Source organism: Trichomycterus rosablanca, chromosome 5 (genome assembly GCF_030014385.1).
Source record: "Trichomycterus rosablanca isolate fTriRos1 chromosome 5, fTriRos1.hap1, whole genome shotgun sequence".
Classification (NCBI taxonomy): Eukaryota; Metazoa; Chordata; class Actinopteri; order Siluriformes; family Trichomycteridae; genus Trichomycterus; species Trichomycterus rosablanca.
In genome coordinates this window covers 2457873-2479660 of record NC_085992.1, presented here as the reverse complement: position 1 = coordinate 2479660, position 21788 = coordinate 2457873, and the positions used below count along the sequence as shown (strand labels likewise).

Sequence of the window (21788 nt, the reverse complement as noted above, 5' to 3'; positions counted from 1 at the left end):
TCACTTAGATATACAATTACTGACTGAAGCCAAAAGAGACCAATCCGAAGCCGTGTATATTTTGCCACCTTAATAGACCCACAGTAATGGGTTCTCATTCTCAGCACTGAAATTGCACGCAGTCCCAACAACACTACTGCACCTGCTATGCCTATACTAATACCGCACACGCTACCATGTTATTACCACGTTAGAGAACTGCGCGCCGTCCAAAAACATAACACCACTGTTATGATATATGTAAGGTGAGGACTCAATCGCGGGCACGCCGGCCGGAGGAGAGAGCGGCCGGTTTAGAGTACACAAATTAGGTGACTATCTCCACCGAATGAAAGAGGAGGGGCCGGGCGAGCCCAAGCCAACTGAAATATCTAAATATAAATAAAACCCCAAACGTAACACAACGAGTAGATCGCAGTCCTCCAAAGTGTTTAAACAAAAGAAAGATCCAAAAGGATCTCGTGTGCACTGCACAATAAATTACTTTCACCGCGCTCACGGCAACCCCGCTAGCGAGATTCGAACCAGCGAACTCAGACACACACACGCTATGACGCAACCGAGCGAGCCACAGCGCCGCTGACGTTGCTAGCGCCGGTGGGCAAATTGAAGGGCAAACTAAGGATCGCTTGTATTTGTTCTACTTGTATTAATAATAATGAGAATCTATAGCGATATCAAACTAAGGAGTTATTCTAGGTATAAGAACCCAGGAAATCCTTCGAGCGGATAACAACAAAAAAGGTAATAGATATATATATATATATAGTTATTTTTTGTGATCGTACCCGATCCGGTTAGTTCTCCGCGACTCGGGTTTATATCAAGTTTAGTCTCCCTCGAGACTAGTGGGTCAATATTCGCGTAAGCGAACCGAGGTGCTTAAACTTTACCAACGCGACACTCAAGGCGGAGCGGGGATGGGTGCTGGTAGCGAACACCGCCGTGGCCAGCCAACACCGAGATCCGCTTGAGCGCTCGGCGCGAGTGCTCCGACCCCGCGGGTCCGGAGCTAGATGCGAGAGATAGCGAGAAAGATGCGTGAGGCGAGCCTCTCCTTCTCAGAGTACTGATCGGAGGAGGAGCCTGTGCGAGCTCGAACCCAAGGCGCGGGGTGGAGCTCGTGAGCACTGCTGGTTCACCAGGCAGCCAAAACAATGGAAAGAGGAAGAGATTCGGAGTACGCAATTCTCCTGGTAAAGTTAGGAGAGTGCAAAGGAGTCACACCAAAACCTAATCTTTCCCTGAGTTCCTTTTATTACCTCGGCCCCTGGGCCTACCGCAAACCCTCTATGAGGCCTCGCGTTACCTGTGTCCCTAACCTAACGTGCAAGAGAGCACAAAAGAACAAGGGTGTGACGAGGACACCTGGCTGAGCGCTGCTTTAAATACCAACTCAGCCAGGTGTTCCTCGTCGCTGCTGATTGCCTGAGGGTGCCTTGGGATTTGTAGTTCTTCTCCCCCTGGTCGAACTACGGGCTGTGCGCCCTCTGGTGGCAGCCGGCGGAAGCTCACGGGTTTGGCTCCCTCTGGTGGGCGCAGAGGGAGTTGATCGGCCTCTTTCAGTGCGAGCACTGGGGTTAACTGTGTGAATCGCGGGTCGGCCCCCCCTGGTGGCCGTCTGGGAACCAGGCCGACTCCTAACAACCACAAAAACAGAGCCCTGTAATCAATGTGTCCCTAATAAAGAGGCCTAAAAGTCTAAACAAAATTTAAAATCCCAACAACACTACTGCACCTGCTATACCTATACTAATACTGCACACACTACCATGTTATTACTACATTAAACACCTTAATGCCAATGCTGGGAGGAGAACTGCGCTCCGACCAAAAACATAAAGCCACAACAACAGAGTGATGTGATCAATAAGTGTCCATAATAAAGGAGCCTGGAAGTTTAATCAGGATTTAACATCCCAACAACACTGCTGCACCTGCTAGACTCATACCAGAACACACACTACCATGTTATTACCACGTTATAGAACTGCGCTCTGTCCAAAAACATAAAGCCACAAAAACAGAGCCATGTGATTAATGAGAGGCCTGGAAGTCTTAAACAGGATTTAACATCCCAACAACACTGCTGCACATGCTACACTCATACCAGAACAACACACACCATCACGTTATTACCTGGTTAGTGTCCGTGCAGTTCTGTGTACGGTTTTGGTCCCTGGGGTCCCTGATAGACTCTTTTGGTTAAGTGTACAGTGTAACTGAAGTGGACAGAGCAACAGACAGGCTACAGTCAGTACCGGTATACCCTTAAGGGTTCATCTGTATGGGAGGTAAGGGTGTAGCTTATAAAATGAATAATAAATGTACGTATTATGTGTTTTCACCTTCTGTCAAGCTACCATCGCCAAGTTGCCACTGTTGGACCCCTGAACAAGGCCCTTAACCATCAATTGCTCGAATTGTATTTGTGTTCAAACAATTGAGGTTTAAGGGCCTTGCTCAGGGGCCCAACAGCTGCAAGTTAGCACTGGTGGGGCTTGAACTGGCAACCTTCTGAATACAAGTCCAGACCTTAACCGCTGAGCTTCCACTACCCAAAAATGTGCATACAGCAACTTCAGTGATTTCATTGGTGGTGTCGAAGTATCTACATAGTTCTGGTGACTTCTCTGTGTCCATATAAATAGGGCTAGTTCGATTGCACCCATTTGATTGAGTCAGGTTTAGGAAGCTCTGTCCAGCTCTCAGAAGGTTTCATGAGGTCAGGAACAGTCCTGAGATCATTATGAATGTGTGTATGAAGTGTGTATACCAGCGTGCTGCCACCCTAGCCATCGACCCGTACGCCCCGTGACCCGACATACACAGACGTGCACATTAAGACCCGTAGCAGACGTCGTACCTCGGTCGCAGTCCTCCTTTTCATTTTTAATTGTTTGTTTGTTTGTTTTTTTTTCCTCTCTGTACTTTTGTTTACCCCGCCGCTGGCACACGCCACGCCGAGGTACCCGAACGAGGAAATGAAGCCACGTCGTCACCCTCACAAACGCAGAGTCATTATCAGGGCAAAGAAAGAAAAATAGTTTCTCGCGCGACTCATTTAAGGTACTGATATTATTATTATGCAAATGTTCCGGATGCAGGGAGTCATTATTTTCGATTGTGTTTGCGGTTCCAGATGAGCAAATCAGGGGTAATTGTGTGCCGGGGCCCGGCGCTCGATGAACCCATCACGGGCCGTGTCACGAGTTCACATTACCGTGATGAATGTATGAGCGGCGGAATGTGATTCTGCACCTTCTGTAAATACAAACTCATCACACAAGCGCATTCGTGCTGCACCACGCTGGCAGACGTGTTCGACTAATGGTGCCGGCCTGTCAGATCGGCCTGTCGGGGCGACCGCCGTCTCTGATTTTTCGGGACCCTGTAGTGTAAAGGAATGTAAAGAGTAGCCGTCGAGCTGAATACGACCCACCGGGACGGTCCACGGGGTCCAGCGGGCCGCGGTACGACCTGAACATGAAATAATAGGATTTATTTTACCTTCTTTGTTGTCACACAGCCACATTATTGATAGTATACTTCTTACACCTACGCTGTATGGTCAAAAGTATGTGGACATCACATCCTGAGTGGGAAATTAATTTGATATTTTGATATTTTTGTGAGTATTCGTGTTTGTATAATTCTGGTGTATCGTTTAATTTAGTATATCACACTCGGGTGGCTCAGTGGTCTATCACACTAACCCACCGTTGCTGAGATCCGGGTTCGAATCTCTGCCGCATATATAAATAAACCACGTCCTTGTTTCTACACTCACTGTCCATTTTAACATGTTATGGTTGATCGGTGTATATTAAGTATTGGCGGCTCAATGATGGTTCGATTCCACAGCCTGGCAGCCAGGGTCCTTTCTGTGTGTAGTTTGCATGTTCTCCCTGTGTCCTCATGAGTTTCCTTCAGGTGCTCTGGATTCCTCCCACAAACTCAGACATGCAGTCAGGTGTGTGTGTGTGTGTGTCCTGTGATGGATGTGTGACCTGTCCAAGTCAGACCCACTGCGACCCTGACCAGAATAAAGCTGTTGTATAACACAGTGAATAAATGAATCTATTAAATACAAAAAATTCACATTGTAAGAATATTAAACATAATTTTTTATGTGATTATTAATAGATGTTTTACAATATTGTTATTACAATTTCATGTCTTTATTACACACCATTGTAATTATTATTATTATTATTATTATTATTATTATTAATAATAAAATATTATTATTGTTATTATTATCATTGTTGCTGCTATTATTATTATTATTTTATTATTATTATTGTCAATATTGTTATTATCATTATTATTTTTTATTATTATTATTTTTATTATTATTATTATCAATATATTTATAATTTTTTATTTTGGTGCATTTTTAATGATTCACATCATTTAGGGAACCAGTTCTCACACATGGTAAAAGAAAGAAAATCCCCCTTTTAAGCTTAAAAAAGTTAAACTAATTCCCTCAGTCCCCACTTATCTTATTTTCATTTTAATTCTCAACCACAGCTTTCAGATTTAGAATTTCAATAACGGATCCTCGTACGTCTTTCTATGTTGTTTTATTTTTTCTTCTTTATTTTTGTCTCTCTTTGTGTTGTGACTGGACCCCCTGTGAGTTTTTGCGAGGACGCTGCAGCATGTGCAGATGTGAGATTCATTAATATGAGCTGCATGGAAATCAGTTATGCTAATGACATGAATTTCACTCAGCGAAAACAAAGTCCACAAACAGAGAAGTTGCAGAAGTGGGTCAGAGGGACGAGCTGGACACGGCGGGGCTGAATCAGGCCGGGTACGAAGAGGCCGGGTACGAAGTGAAATGTTCAGGCTCTGTGGTGTCGGGATTGTGTTTCAGGACTGTATATATTTTCCTCGTGGCTGAATAAACACATTCAGTTTTTCCTCTGCTGGAATTGCAGAGGGAGGAAAAAGAGATTTGGGAGATTTAGGCGAGGCTCATTATTTATTGTGCAATAGGTGGCCCCTCCCGAGGTACAGTCAGAGCCAATCAGCTTCTGTTCCTCTGCTGCCCGTCAATCCTCACATTTACCGTAGCAACAGCAGTGAAGTTCATCGCCTCACCCGGTAATCTCGACGTTTCTGTAGGCTTCTCGATTTAACAGCTTCTGATAGGCCGACTTCACCTTTCACTTTCCTGTATTATAATAATGATAATAATAATAAGATTTATATGTATAGTAATAATAATAATGATGATACTAATAATAATGATAATAATAATGTATATAATAATAATAATAATAATAATATAGCAGCAACAATAATAATAATAATAACAATAATAATATTTTAATAATAATAATAATTTTAATGATTGATGATGATGATAATAATAATAATAATACTGATAAAATTCACATTTAATTTACATCATCAAATTCAATTAATTTGACACAAGACACACTTTATAAAATATAAATAACGATATAAAAATATAAATAAAAAAACTAAAACATAAAGAAGAAAAAAATAGTCTAATAATACATGCACAAAATAAGTTATGATTATTTATTTTATATATATATTTATATATATCTGTCTTTTCTGGGGGTTTTTTTGTTTGTTTTATTAATTTTTCCTGTCCGTTAGTTCATTAGTTTTTTTTTAATTAATATTATATTTTTTGAATATATTTTTTTTTTATTCAAACAAATCAGGATTCTGCTAAGTCAAAGGGAAAATGCTTATGATTATTAAACTATTTTTTTTATTGTTTTTCTTTTTCTCTTTTTTAACTTTTGTATTAATTTTCTTTATTTTTTTCTATTTATTTTCTTTCTTGTTCTCTTTCTATTTTAAATTAAAAAAATAATTAAAGGATTTTTAAACACGAAATGCAAATCATGTCAAAGAATGAAGGGAATAAAAAGGTAAACTAACAACATGGATACTGTTTAAAATATTTTCTGTCCGGTTTAGATTTTTTATTACATTTTTATTTTTATTTCCCTCCCTTATAAATAAATAGATATATAATATAATGTTATATAATATGCACTTTGATGTGCACCTGCCTTAACATTTTATATTTTAACAAATTATACAATAAGAATTATTAGCACCACTATTTATCTGTGTGTACATCATCAGTCTGAACAGAATCTTTGGTGAGTAAACTGTGATATAAAAATCATTCCTCTATAGTGGAAGAAAAAGCTTCACATTACTGAACGTTTAACACACGTAATCATTTTTCACTTTGTTTTATTTGGGACGGTTGATTTAAATTCCTGGGTGTTATTACTCATATATTAAACATTATCAGTATTAAAATAAGAAATATAATGTGAGACTGTGTGTGTGATGCGAGAGTAGAAGGTGTGTAAATACGTGTGTGTGTGTGTGTGTGTGTGTGTGTTTGGTTGCAGTGATGTATGTGACGTATTGATTTTGGCGTTAAAGCCGGCTGGTGAAAGCGGTAATGTTCTGTTTAAATTGGCGACTCTGGAAGATTATTTAGCTGAACGTGCCTCATTTGTCAGAAGATAAAAGCCTGATGGAGCCGATTAATATTCTTAATGAGGCGCCTTTTTGTTTTGGTGGAACAAAAAAAATCATTGTAAACTCATTTAGGTCCCAGAATGGGCTTGTACGCTACGTGGCCAAAAGTATGTGGACATCCCATCTAATTAAGCATGAAAGACATGAAGAACAGCTCAGTTTAAAGAAACGCCAGTGTCCTGCACAGAGCTCTGACCTCAGTCCTACTCACCAGCTCAGGAATGAACCGGAACACCAACTGAAGCTTTCTTGACTGAATGGGTACATGTTTCCACATACAGTGTATCACAAAAGTGAGTACACCCCTCACATTTCTGCAGATATTTAAGTATATCTTTTCATGGGACAACACTGACAAAATGACACTTTGACACAATGAAAAGTAGTCTGTGTGCAGCTTATATAACAGTGTAAATTTATTCTTCCCTCAAAATAACTCAATATACAGCCATTAATGTCTAAACCACCGGCAACAAAAGTGAGTACACCCCTAAGAGACTACACCCCTAAATGTCCAAATTGAGCACTGCTTGTCATTTTCCCTCCAAAATGTCATGGGATTTGTTAGTGTTACTAGGTCTCAGGTGTGCATAGGGAGCAGGTGTGTTCAAATTAGTAGTACAGCTCTCACACTCTCTCATACTGGTCACTGAAAGTTCCAACATGGCACCTCATGGCAAAGAACTCTCTGAGGATCTTAAAAGACGAATTGTTGCGCTACATGAAGATGGCCAAGGCTACAAGAAGATTGCCAACACCCTGAAACTGAGCTGCAGCACAGTGGCCAAGATCATCCAGCGTTTTAAAAGAGCAGGGTCCACTCAGAACAGACCTCGCGTCGGTCGTCCAAAGAAGCTGAGTGCACGTGCTCAGCGTCACAGCCAACTGCTGTCTTTGAAAGATAGGCGCAGGAGTGCTGTCAGCATTGCTGCAGAGATTGAAAAGGTGGGGGGTCAGCCTGTCAGTGCTCAGACCATACGCCGCACACTACATCAAATTGGTCTGCATGGCTGTCACCCCAGAAGGAAGCCTCTTCTGAAGTCTCTACACAAGAAAGCCCGCAAACAGTTTGCTGAAGACATGTCAACAAAGGACATGGATTACTGGAACCATGTCCTATGGTCTGATGAGACCAAGATTAATTTGTTTGGTTCAGATGGTCTCAAGCATGTGTGGCAGCAATCAGGTGAGGAGTACAAAGATAAGTGTGTCATGCCTACAGTCAAGCATGGTGGTGGGAATGCCATGGTCTGGGGCTGCATGAGTGCAGCAGGTGTTGGGGAGTTACATTTCATTGAGGGACACATGAACTCCAATATGTACTGTGAAATACTGAAGCAGAGCATGATCCCCTCCCTCCGGAAACTGGGTCGCAGGGCAGTGTTCCAGCATGATAATGACCCCAAACACACCTCTAAGACGACCACTGCTTTATTGAAGAGGCTGAGGGTAAAGGTGATGGACTGGCCAAGCATGTCTCCAGACCTAAACCCAATAGAACATCTTTGGGGCATCCTCAAGCGGAAGGTGGAGGAGCACAAAGTCTTGAATATCCGCCAGCTCCGTGATGTCGTCATGGAGGAGTGGAAAAGCATTCCAGTGGCAACCTGTGAAGCTCTGGTAAACTCCATGCCCAGGAGAGTTAAGGCAGTTCTGGGAAATAATGGTGGCCACACAAAATATTGACACTTCAGGAACTTTCACTAAGGGGTGTACTCACTTTTGTTGCCGGTGGTTTAGACATTAATGGCTGTATATTGAGTTATTTTGAGGGAGGAATAAATTTACACTGTTATATAAGCTGCACACAGACTACTTTTCATTGTGTTAAAGTGTCATTTTGTCAGTGTTGTCCCATGAAAAGATATACTTAAATATCTGCAGAAATGTGAGGGGTGTACTCACTTTTGTGATACACTGTATATACTTTATAGTCTTGTGAGAAACCCTCTCAGAAGTGACTCTTGTTCAGCAAAGATCACACAGAGGTCGCTCTATATTAATAGCATTTGTTTAAAACAGCATAAGTAATTGGTGTCCACTTACTTTTGGCCATATAGTGTACATGATTTCTGATGATCACATTGTTCATAAGCTGTACTGGATTTAGCATCTTCCAGTTTGATTATTATAATAATAATATAATAACAAAAGGTTCATAAATATATATACAGTATATATATAAATGTACAGTGTTTACACAGGCTGAGCCATAGACTCAAAATATCTAAAGGTGTCCCGGTGCACCTTCAACTAATGAACTCTGGGGAGGGGCGTCGTCCTACAGCTCATCCTGGTACCATCTCTTCTGATGATAAATGATGCACACCTCCCCGGCTGTCCACGTGATCTTCCAGCTCTCGTACCTGCTTGCTGATTGGAGGAGCTTTCAACAGTGGACAGGAGATGCATGGGAACTTAGACCGGCCTGCAACTCCGCAGCCTCGTACACAGAAGCGTTCGATGCTTTGTGCGTTGTGACTTATTCACCTCGTCACCAGGATTAAAATCATCTCCAGTTTGATCCACAGTAGATCTTCTGTTGGTCATGTCTTCTGGCATCAGTGAGTCTTGGCTACCCAACATCCTGTCGGTGGTTCGTGGCTTGTTGCTTCCTACAAGGGCTGCCTATGAGGATTTACATCTTACAGTACTGTGACAGTATACAGTCTACGCAATTGAGGTTAAAGGGCCTTGCTCAAGGGCCCACCAGTGGCAGCCTGGGCTTGAACCAGTGACCTTCTGGTTAGTCAGTACTTCAAACACTAAGGCAAACTCCCCTTGCCTAGAACCACTTACTGTTTGGGAAAAAATAAATACAACCCAGTCGTCAATGTTTTAGTGGGCAGTTGTAGCCTAATAATTAAGTACTAGACTAGTAATCCAAAGGTCGCCTGTTCAATCCCCACTTCTACCAGGTTGCCACTGTTGGGCCCTTAAGAAGAAGATAGATATACGAAGATATACTTTATTTGTCAAATATGCATATACAGGTGTACAGTACAATGAAATTCTATCTTCTATCCAGCTTGTTTGGAAGCCATCGTACGGCGCCCCTGGAGCAGACAGGGTTAAGGGCCTTGCTCAAGGACTCAACAGTGGCTGCATAGCAGAGCCTGGATTTGAACCGCAAATCTTTCGGTTGATAGCCCAAAGCTCTACCCAATGACAATATACTGTCACAGTACTGTATATCGCTTTGGATAAAAGTGTCCGCCAGATGCCGAAAATATAGACCTCTGGCCATATCGATTCAACCCTTTAAATCATATTGTATATTTAATTCTCTCTCTGTCCAAGAGGTTCTGACTTTTTATAGTCTGGTGGTAGTTTAGAAGTTTTGAGGCACCTTTTAATCGATTCAGAACGTTCTTGAGATTGTTCTCGTCTCCTGTACTGCTCGAATGGAAGCCACTGTTTCACTCTCCATTAAATCCAACCTAAACTGACACTCGATGTAAATTTCACCCTGATCTGTGTCACCTTTGCTTTTTGAACGTTCGACAAGGCTCAGCGGCGTAGCAACTCTCCAGCATTAAGAACAAGCTTAAGTTAACAGCTGAGTCAGACCCGAACAGAGAAGAACGTAGATGAAACGGTGCGAGGACTTCCAGCGAACCTTCAACTGCACAGAACTAAGTTTTATTGTCATGAAGAAAGCAATTCCCTCTCAATTATCTTAGCACCCCGCTGCTTATGTCTTCCGTCATGGTCGATCAAGTAGCCCTATGGGGTCCCTCTCATCCGAGGAAGAAAAAAAATTAATTAATTATATGTATTTTGAAACGAATACGTACGCTGCGCTCGCACCACCTCGGCGGCGGGTAAGGCCGTCCGCCCGGCGAGATTCATTTTCATATTGTCATTGTTAATTATCTCCAGCTTCTTGAAGGTCTAAATGTGAGTTCGGAGAAAAAAAGAACGTCAGGAAAAGGAAACGATAAGGAGTTCGTTTTTCTTTTTTTAATAAGACTTGAGACTGAAGCACCATCGCCGGTTTTGTTCAGTATCGAGTCGCACTTTTAGAGGCATGAGAAGCTGGCGCCGATTAATTAAACACAGTCCAGAAGTGGAGATCCATTTCAGGAAAAAAGTGAGAGATATTTCTCTGAGCCGTTGTGGACGTGAGCTGGTTTAAAATAAAATGGAATAGAAAAGAAATAGTGAGGATTTGATCACTGATTAAACCTGGAATGTTCCGGATTCTCATCACATCCCTCCGTACAGACGATCTGATGATTCTGCTTTAATTCTTAAGCTTTTTTTTTTTTAGCTTGAACACTGAGGAAATAATTCGGCAGGCCAACCTTTCGGCTGCGTTTACCTTCCCCAATCACAGGCCGCTACGTTCCAATTCATGACCCAATTTCTGTGTTATTATATTCAGCACAGAGGATAATGTGCTTTTGTGTCTTAATAATGCCCGGCTAAGTGGTAATTGCTCTATTGATGCCGTTACTGTACGCCGCTGACACGTCGTTATTCACACTTAACTACTCAACCTGGAACAAATGTTAAAGCAATTACAGCTAAGAGCTTCTCGACAAGCACAACTGGCACAAACTTTGGGGTTCAGACGACCTGAGAGAGCGATGTTCCCGCCACGTAGGCGATGCTTTTTCTCCGTCTGAAGTGTCTTTTAACCGACTTCTCTGTAATTTACGCTCCGTTGTACCTGAATTGTGTTTCTAACGCGTTCCTTTATCTAAAGTAGATCCAGTAAATCCGGAACGTCTGAACTTCAAGATGAACTTCATCTTTAGAACTTTAGCATTTTACTTTCACATCATCACTTCAGCTGCTGACTTCTCTGAACTTACATGAATCAGCCTAAATGCGTCTATTAAAAACTACTGAATCAGTCGAGTCTACCAAGGTATAAAGGCTTAGTGTATGGTACATTCATCCAGATTCTCAGATCTAATCCATAAACCACCAAAGAATATCTGCTACAAATTAGAAAACATTGAAATGTCCACAGTCAAGCAAGCTTGCTGCTGTTCTGCTTGTTACTTGCAAGGCAGCTTCTGAGATCGAGGTGCTTTCAGCAGCTTTTTTAGTGCATCTGACAAACTGCACATATTGTTTAACTTTCAGCATTGGGTCACAGTTTTCTTACAGGCCTTGGGAGAGAGACCACTGTTCCATAAACCTTCCAATCTAGTCGTATCCAATCACCCGATTGCATTATGCCTCCTCCTCCTCTGTACAGATGTGTCCTCCGACACGTGTGCAGTAGCCGACCGCTTGTTTTCACCTGCACGAGGCGTGTTCATATGCGGATCAGCTTTGTGTCCGGAGAGTCACACCCTGATCCTCAGCGTCAATCAGCCAGTAGAGGTCGTAACTGCATAAGTTATGAGGTCCTGTCCGGCACCCTCTCCGAAACAACAAGCCAATCGTTGTTCATGTAGGCACCCAGCCCAGTCGGGTGGCAGAGCTGAGATTCGAACCTACGAGTTTGAGATGTGAGCTCTGGTGTGCTAGCGTGTTTTACCTAATTGGGGATTAGACCTCGTCAGACACTGAAATGACATTTTAGAACTGTTTTAGAAAACTTCATGTTTTCTGTATATTTTTATACCGTTTTTGGGTGGAACTGGTGCAAACTACAGCACATATCATGTGTAATCATGTTTTCAGGTGCTTTTAAGCTCCTCCACATGGGACTCTCTGTATTCTGTAGTGCTGTGGTTCCATACCTGTATGCTGGTGTGGCAGTTCCAGGGGTTCAAACCTCAGGCTGGGCTCACAAAAACAGAAGGTGACCATAGCCGTTGTTGGGAGGGGCCGTAGACACATCAGTGGGACACATCACCCACTGTGGCGACGCCTAACGGGAGCGGCCGAAAGGAATCATTAACTATTCACTTTGTATTGCTTTAATACTGTGTTTAATGTGTCAGCTCTTGCATTGTTCAAAACCTCATGTTTATTTTTAATTTAAGCATATTTATTTAATTGAAGTGATCATGAATCACAGGAGCTGATATACATGCTTAGAATATTTTTTTTTTCTTTGTCTAATGGCACTGTTAGTATTGTAATAGTGCTGCATGCTTAATATCTAAGTGTACTTCACCCATAGAAAACAATCTGCTCCGTTTATTTCTGTTTCATATCTTTAATATTATTTATTTATTTATTTTTGTAGGTTTCTAAAAGGACAGGACAGCTCAGACACGATCGCACAAAGTCGTTCACTGTGAGCTCTACACAGGAAAAATCTGGCATCTCTGAAGGTGTGAACTACACACAGGTAATCAGACTTTTCCCTGCATTCATATTTTGTTTTACTGTTAAATAATTCACATTTTTAGTTGTTTATGAAATTGCTTTCAGCATTGATAATGAAGTCATGCTAGTACATACTGTAAATGTTAGCTTAATACTTGTTAGCTTGCTGTGTGAAAGACTCGAGGACACTGTAAACTTATAATAGCTCAATTCTTGCTGCAGTCTTGTTAGCATCTTCTGAGATGAGAGATTAATACGACATATTTCATTATGGTGGACACATATACATAATTACATAATTAGATGACCCATCTTACATTTCTAATGCACGAGAGTCCCAATAAGAAGCTCGAAATGGACTTTGGTAGCTGCAGATTATAAAACCAAATAAAAACGAATCACTGTGTGTTTACTGGCTGATCTTAAACACTTCAGGTTCTGAGAATTTGAGACATGACCTGGTTTTAGTCTCATTTCAGCATAACAATTTCTGCAAGAGCTCACAATAAAATAAATATAACGTTTATTTTATCCACTTCAAAATAAAATATCAATTAAAATCTGTATTTGTGAAATTGTGTACTTAATTATTATTATTTTTTAACATTCAAACAAGCAAGTAATTATGATTTTATCTACTTATTATATTTGATTATTTATTAGTATCAGATATTTAATGTAATTGTTTGCATTCAAACTCAAACAGTAAATTATTTACATAGAATAATCATGAGTATGTTTAGGGCGGCACGGTGGCTCGGTGGGTAGCACTGTCACCTCACAGCAAGAAGGTCCTGGGTTTGATCCCTTGGTGGAGTTTGCATGTTCTCCCCGTGTCTGCGTGGGGTTTCCTCCGGGTGCTCCGGTTTCCTCCCACAGTCCAAAAACATGCAGCCAGGCTAACTGGAGACACTGAATTGTCCTATAGGTACCCGGCCGCTAGGATGCATAAAGCAGTGCACTGTAGTGCCGGTCCCAAGCCCGGATAAATAGGGAGGGTCGTGTCAGGAAGGGCATCCGGCGTAAAAACTGCCAAATCAATAATGCGGATCACGATCCGCCGGCGACCCCTAACGGGAGCAACCGAGGAAAATAGAGAGATAGAATGCTGATTATGTTTCATTTTGATTTTAGATTTAATACTCAAACAGCACTTGATATTTTATTGATTTATTATTTACCTACCCGCTATCCATCATCCTGTCTGCTGGTCAGACGTCTGCACAGACATGATTGGCTGTGTCTGTAAGGGGGGCGGGGATGGCATAATCGTCCTGCCATTAGGAGGTGCACGTGTCAGTGCGCTGTCAGTGCAGGTCCCAAGCCCGGATAGAAGTAGGAGGGCTGGGTCAGGAAGGGCGTCCGACGTAAAAGCTGGTATGCAGATCAAAATAATCCACTATGGGAGCAGCCTGTTAAAACAATATCATTTATTTTATTATTGTGTAATGTAGTAAAACAACAGTATCATATTATTTATGTTGCATGTGGAATTATTAAACAGTAATTTACAGTCTAATGTGCAGATTTGCTGTAGCTGTGTACACTTCATCTCGTTCTCTGACATTATTTATGTCGTGTGTTTATAATGTGGTTTTGTGGATTGTTGATATTTAATTTTACTACAGAATTTTACTCTCGGTTTATTTTACACTTTTAACTCTAGTTGATGTAAAATACGTTTCTAAATGAGGTAAGGGGGTAGGAATGACCTCTTTTTACCCTCTCCGAGTCTCCCCGTCGCTCTCTCCTCCTCGCCGTCTCTTTGTGCTGATTAATTTTTAAGCAGTACTCATGTCATTCCTGTTGGTTTTTGCCAAGTGGCTGCCCGGGGCCCCGGGGACGCCGGTGTTTGTCTGGCGAGACCCGAACAAGCGAGGTTAAACCGTCTCATCCTCTCTAACAGTGGAAAAAAGTGGCGCTGGCTGACCCGGCCGGTGTCACGTTAATTATGCCAGCGATCACTCATCAGGTCAGCTGCACCGTGCCAGTTGCTAACACTTAGCTTTAATAATTCCACATCTGGAGATCACAAGCTTCTGATGGACAGATGTGTGAGGTGTGCAGCAGTAAAGGTCATTTAATGGGTAAAATTGTGGGATAATACTGTATGTGAATGGTTGCGTGTTCGATTCCCTGTACTGGACTGATATCTGGTCCAAATCTGGCCTTAGCTGATTGGACAAATGGTTGCTGGGTTAATCCCAACTGTAAGTTGCTTGAGCGAGTGCTAAATAACATGAATGTAAATATTTTCACCTGTGCAGTAAAACTAATCATCTTGACTGTTGCAGCACATCAGGACTTGATCCTGGTTCTAGTCAGTTGTTAACGTGTCTGTGCCGCTGTTCACTGTGCTTGTGTTATGAAATAATAAGAAATAAATAAATACATTGATTAATAAATGAATCAATAACAATAAATAAATAAATACTTTCATAAATAAATTAATAAATTAATCAATTAAAAAAATACATTCATAAATAAATACAAAATATATAAATACATAAATAAATACAGAAATACATAAATAAATAAATAATTCATAAATAAATCAATAAAAAATACATTCATACATAAAAAAATATATATAAATACATAAATAAATGAAGAAATATATAAATAAATTCATAAATGAATCAATAAAAATAAATAAATACATTCATAAATAAATAAATAAATAAACGCTTTCATAAATAAATAAATAAATACATTCATAAATAAATAAATTAATTATTTAATTAATTAATCAATTAAATAAATAAATACATTCATAAATAAATGAAAAATATAAATAAATAGGCAAGGCAAGTTGATTTGTATAGCACCTTTCATACACAGTATGAAAATAAATGAAAATAAACAGTACAGTATCAATCAATCAATCAATCAATCAATCAATCTGATCTGTGCTGTAGGAGATGTCCAGGGTTTATTTCAGGTGAAGCTGTTGAGGATCATAAAGTAGCATCATAACAGCATGGTATCACTGTACCCACCTTTCATTAGCACCTCCCTTCGACACACACACACACACACACACACACACACACACACACACACACACACACACACACACTGGAGGGTGAGAGAGTTAAACTCTGAGGTCAGCGTCCTCACTATCGAACCGCTGACATTTCAGGATAAAACACACAGTTGAACATGTCAGACTACAAAGACTCGTCTGAAGCTGTGAGATCACGTCTGGTTCATCCTGGTCTGCTTCTATCACTGCTCACAAATCTTTTTTATTCATCTTAAAGAAGCTGAAAATAGTGGTTATAACAGCACACAAGGGTCTTATTAAATACTAATAGTCATACAAATAATGACATCATTTACTTGTCAGTATTAAAACTCCTCCGCCCTCCAAAAACATGCCAGTTGGTGGTTTATTGTACTAGGTGTGCAGTGTCATACAATGATCTGTGGAACCAAAACCAGGACAAGAAGTTAAATTATGTTGTTTTTAATTTTCTGCATAAATTTAAATTCATTTTTTTTTTACTTTTAATAGAATTTTAATAGAATTTTTTAGTTTTGTTTAGGTTCAGATGGTATTTGTTCATCTTTAGACTACAGACAGGGCCGTGGTAGCTCAGCAAAAATAAAGTTAAATGAGTGAGTAAGTTAGTAAGTAAGTAAAGTAAGTAAAGTAAGTCCACACTACCCAAAAAGTGTTGGGTCATGCCTGGCTTCCCCCACAGAAGAATGGGTTTCTCTTTTGAGCCAGGTTTCTACGAACAGTTCTTTTTTTATGTATATCAGAGTGCACTTTTATAGAATAGAATAGAATAGAATAGAATAGAACAGAATAGTTTTATTCCAAACCATTTAAAACTGGTTTCTGATCTAAACTGATCTAAAAAATATCACTGGACGTGCTGGTCCTGTACGTTCATCATCAAGATTTTGTTTAGTTTTGCATTACAGTAACTACATTAAACTTTTTAAATGATTGAAGCTTGAAGTTTTAGGGTTTCTATCAGTTTTCTGAAGCATTTTGACTGCAATTTGCACGCTTATTTATTTACTTATTTATTTATTTAATCAGAATCAAAATCAGCTTTATTCGCCAAGTATGTTTACACACACAAGGAATTTGTTTCCGGCTGTTGTTAGCTCTCTACAATTTACAAACAATACAATACACAGACAAGACTATATGTAGACAATGTACACATTTACATGCTCAGCAGAATTAGCATATGTACAGAAGATAGATAGTTAAGATAAGATGCAGTTACAGTATTATACAGCATGTATTAAGTGCAGTGTGGCATGGAAACAACAGTAAACAGCAGTTCAGTTGTAGTTATTAAATAAATATGTGGAAATATGGGAGTTCTTGCTTAATACATATTTGTTAGATTGACTGAGGTTTAGGTCAGCAGCAGTGTTCGGTTTGTGCCCTGGGAGTGGTTGCCAGATCCCCAGTTTCCCCACATTTGCATTAAGAGTTCAGGCTGATTTTGTATTTTGAGGTTTTACAGACTGCAGACGTCACATCACGTGACATTTGTGATGAAAGCCGAGTTAGATGTTTAATGAATTTCCAGACACAGCAGGTTCTCTACCTCACCAGAACGCGTTCCCCCGATGAGACGAGAAGTGATTTCGAGACGGTGAAGAGGAAACAAATGTACTTCTCTGTGCTGATACAGCCGATCCCGAAATCCTCGCCTGACACTCTCCGCTCTCTCAGACATCTTCATCTTCCCATAACCTTATAGGTGAACATTGGATTCCCTGCTCTGAAATTCAACCCCCGTGTTCAGCCGTCAATTCCCCTCTCTGCTCTGGGTATGAATAGAAAATAAAAGACGTACATCAAATAAATGGAAAATAAAGTGAGGTAAAATAGCACACACTGAGGTAGGTAGGTGTGTGTGTGTGTGTGTGAGAACATTATGGCGACAGGGGCCAGTGAATTTAGATGAGGCTTTTATGATTTCCACGCTGCAGGCTGTGCTCTATTCATATCAATAATGCAGGTCTTTTCTGAACTGGATTGTTTTAACATACATTTATTACCACAAACAGAATAATGCAGTGTTCTCTCTCTCTCTCTCTCTCTCTCTCTCGCTCTCTCTCTCTCTCTCTGTCGATGTTTGGCATGGCTCTGCACTTCCTGCTGAGCTCTGGCCTCGGTTTTATGAAGTGAGTTGCCCTCTTCGCTCCCTCGCCCCCCGAGAGAGCTCAGCTGATTCTATATTGTGTAGATCTTACACACCGATGTTCCACTTTAATGAACGCCTGAAATAAAATCCACACTGCCGCCGAGCGCGTCATCCCTCAACCTCATAATGAACCGAGTGAACCTGTTCAAATCTGACTCAACTCAGTGATTCAGAACAAGAATCTATAAAACATGAATCCATGAGTCAAAATCTGCAAAATATTGAATCTGTGATTCAGAACAGGAATCAATGGAACATGAATCTAAATCTGACTCTGTAAAACACTGAATCTATGATCTTTGAGTCAATAATCCATGAATCACTCAATCGGAAAAACACTGAATCTGTAATTCAAAACAAGAGTCATTAATCCATGAATCAAAGCTGACTCAGTGAATCACTGAATCTGTGATTCAGATCAAGAATCTATTAAACATGAATCCATGAATCAAAATCTCACTCTGAAAAACACTGAATCTATGATTCCAATCTATAAAATCTATAAAACATGAATCTATGAATCTTAATCTGACTGACAAAATATTGAATCTGTGATTCAGACCAAGTATGAATGAAACATGAATCAAAATCTAAATTTCTGTAAAACACCGAATCTGTGATTCAAAACAAGAGTTATTAATCCACGAATCAATGCTGACTCAGCTGAATGCTGAATCTGTGATTAAGAACAGGAATCAATAAAACATGAATCCATGAATAAAAATCTGACTCTTTAAATTACTGAATTTGTGAAACAAAAATCCATAAAACACGAATCAAAATCTGACTTGATTCAAATGAATCAAAATCTATTATTTAAATCATAGATTCATAAAATAAAAAATTTACACTAAAAGCAATTCATTTTAAATAAGATTTTCAATAAAACATGAATCTATTAACAAAATCTGACTGAGTCATGAATCATAAATCAAAATCCTGACTCTGCAAAACACTAAATCTGTGATTCACAACAATAATCAATACCTCATGAATCTACAGATCAAAATCTGATTCTGTTTAACACTGAATCTATGATTCAGAACAAGAATCTATAAAACATGAATCTATGAATCAACATCCGATTCTGTAAAACACTGAATCTGTGATTCAGTAATCAGATTCAGTGTTTTACAAAATCAGACTTTGTGATTCAGAACAAGAGTTAATAATCCACAAATCAAAAACTGACTCTGTAAAACCCTGACTCTATGATTCTATAAAACATAAGTCTATAAAAAATATTGAATCTGTGATTCAGAACAGGAATTAATGAAACATGAATCTAAATCTGACTCTGTAAAACACTGAATCTGTGATTCAGATCAAGAATCTATAAAACATGATGAATCCATGCATCAAAGTCTCACTCTAAAAAATGCTGAATCTATGATTCAATACAAGTGTCAATAATCCATGAATCAAAGCTGACTCAGTGAATCACTGAATTTATGATTCAGAACAAGATTAGATAAGAAATATAAACTTAAAAGCGAGTTATTTTCAATATGACTTTTAATAAACATGAAAATAAGATTCAAATGATTCTGACTCTGTAAAAGACTGAATGTAAAGATCTAAAAAGAAAGCCAGTGCTGGGGTAATCATTACAGATCTATACGTTTCCTGCTGTAGTGGATCATCGTGACCATGATGAGAATGAGAGTGAGGGAGGAGAACGCTTCAGAAGAATGCTTTAGGTAGAGGATTAGGAGCTGAGAACCTCCGACTATCATGTACTCATGGCAGATCAATGACCTTCTACTCTGCACCTTTCATTCTATCACATCTGTTAGCAGTAGATTACAAAGAGCTTTATTAAGGAAACTATACGAGGCCGTTATTTGGACTCGGGTGTTTTGGGGTTTGGATAACACCTTGTCTTAACACCCAACCTTTGTTTTCCTGAGGTAAGACTTTAAAAGCAAATGCGAACATTGAGTGTGCTTGTGTCGAAAATCATCTTTAAATGATTCTCAGCACGGAACTTAAACTTTGTAGACACGCCAAGTTGTAAAGTGAGAAATTTTAGAAATTGGCTTGCCATTTGATTTAGTTTTCTTCAGCCTCATAATTAAGGCCCTACCTAATTCTACCTAATTCACGGCCAAAAAAATCGCATCACTGACCATGACATGATATGCAATTTGCTGTGAAATTCTAAATATAAGGTTTGTGTTTAAGCAGTTTAACATTTTTCATCCCTGTACTGTTCAAGTGTCTCACATCTACTGATTAATCTGCACTATGAGGCGTCCTAGCGATCCTACAGCAATTCAGTTAGCAATTAGTTAGTCTAAATGTCCAAGATGTTAAAGTGTAAAGAAGCTAAAAACTCCCAACCAATTCTGTGGACGCAGATAGGAAGGGTCAAAACACAGATGAAAATTGTTGTCTTTGAGATCGTCGCTGGATGTTCTAGGTTTAAATTCAGGCATTAAGGTCTGTGAAATCTGTAACGCATAGGGCCCTACTCATAAAGGACCCATATTTTATGGACAGCATAGCGAACATTTATTTATTAATAAACAACTGAAAATGTGCTTGTAAAGCCAAAACCTGCTGTGTAACAATGGCACATTTTGGAGATCTGTTGGAATTTGGGCAGATGGAGGTTCCTTATAGTTCACGTGTTGAATGCAGCAGACCTAATCAGGATGAAGACCTGAGGGCCTTTGATAAAGACCAGATTGTTATGAATCCAGTTTTCGTAAAGGGTATCAATCACTCGTGAAGGAGATGATACCAGGATGCACTGTAGGACGATCCACCTCACAACGTACAGAAGTCGATGGTAACGTCCTGGTATCAGATACCACAGAACTTCTTCAGATGTTACTTAGGCACATATTCGATTAGGTACTGGATGCCCTTCCTGATGCAACCCTCCTGTTTTTCCAAGCTTGGGACCAGCGCTAAGGGTGCATCGATTTGTGGGTTTATGTACAGAAGCATGCACCTTCTGTATTTCCTGAGCTCTGTCTGGGATTCAAATCTCACCAATAGGGTTGTAACGATACACCCTACCCACGATGCAATGTGATTCACGATACTGGGTTCACGATACGATTTTATTCCTGAGTTTTTAAACTAAATGAAATTGAAGACAAATTATGACCAAGTTTCCTTACCGTATTTGTGCTTATCTTTTATTTATCTAAATAATGAAAGTCCTTTTATTTTTGAAGTAGGTACAAACTATGCAGAACAATGCTGCACATTTCCCTTTTAAATGAAATAAATCCCACATTAAATAAATAAATAATGCAAATAAAGAAAGTATCCTCACATACATAAATTTGGCTGGAAAATTCCTAACCTGGCAACCCTGTAGTGACGTCAACCAGGTGAGGTTTAAAGTTAATATTGGTTCATTACACATGTAAACTGATTTGAATCGTTACACATGTGAATCTTGTGATGCATCGTTACATCCCTAGTCACCAACCCCACTAAGGTCCAGACTTCCCTACTGTAGGCTATTGCAAGCGAAGTCAGAGGTGGAATTGTTGACACAGGGGTCACTGCACTCTTATTTGACACTACAGGGAAAAGATTGGGTGGTATAACCAGAATCTAAGCATGTGGAGCTGTAGAGTCGCCCACTGGTTTCAACAGCAGCCTGGTTTTAAACTAAATGTTGAGGAATTACTAAAATTATTATAAAATACAATTATAATAAAAAAAAGCCAAGCCAATCCTTGACTACTGTATTCATGAGCTTGGCCTGAACTGCGTTTACCAGCAGCGTGACTCCTATCATTCCATCACGTACACCGACTAGGCATAACATTATGACCACTGACAGGTCGTGTATAA

General features: G+C 39.8%; 1 protein-coding gene across 14 annotated transcripts in view; it reads left to right on the top strand.

The window, feature by feature from the left end:
- Window positions 1-21788, top strand: part of tenm3 (teneurin transmembrane protein 3) — an 861875-nt gene that overhangs the window by 267600 nt on the left and 572487 nt on the right. For all 14 annotated transcript variants that reach the window (XM_062995505.1, XM_062995517.1, XM_062995516.1 and 11 more), the window contains one exon: window positions 12707-12811. The gene's annotated coding sequence lies outside the window, so the exon portion shown is untranslated. The remainder of the gene's footprint in view (window positions 1-12706; window positions 12812-21788) is intronic.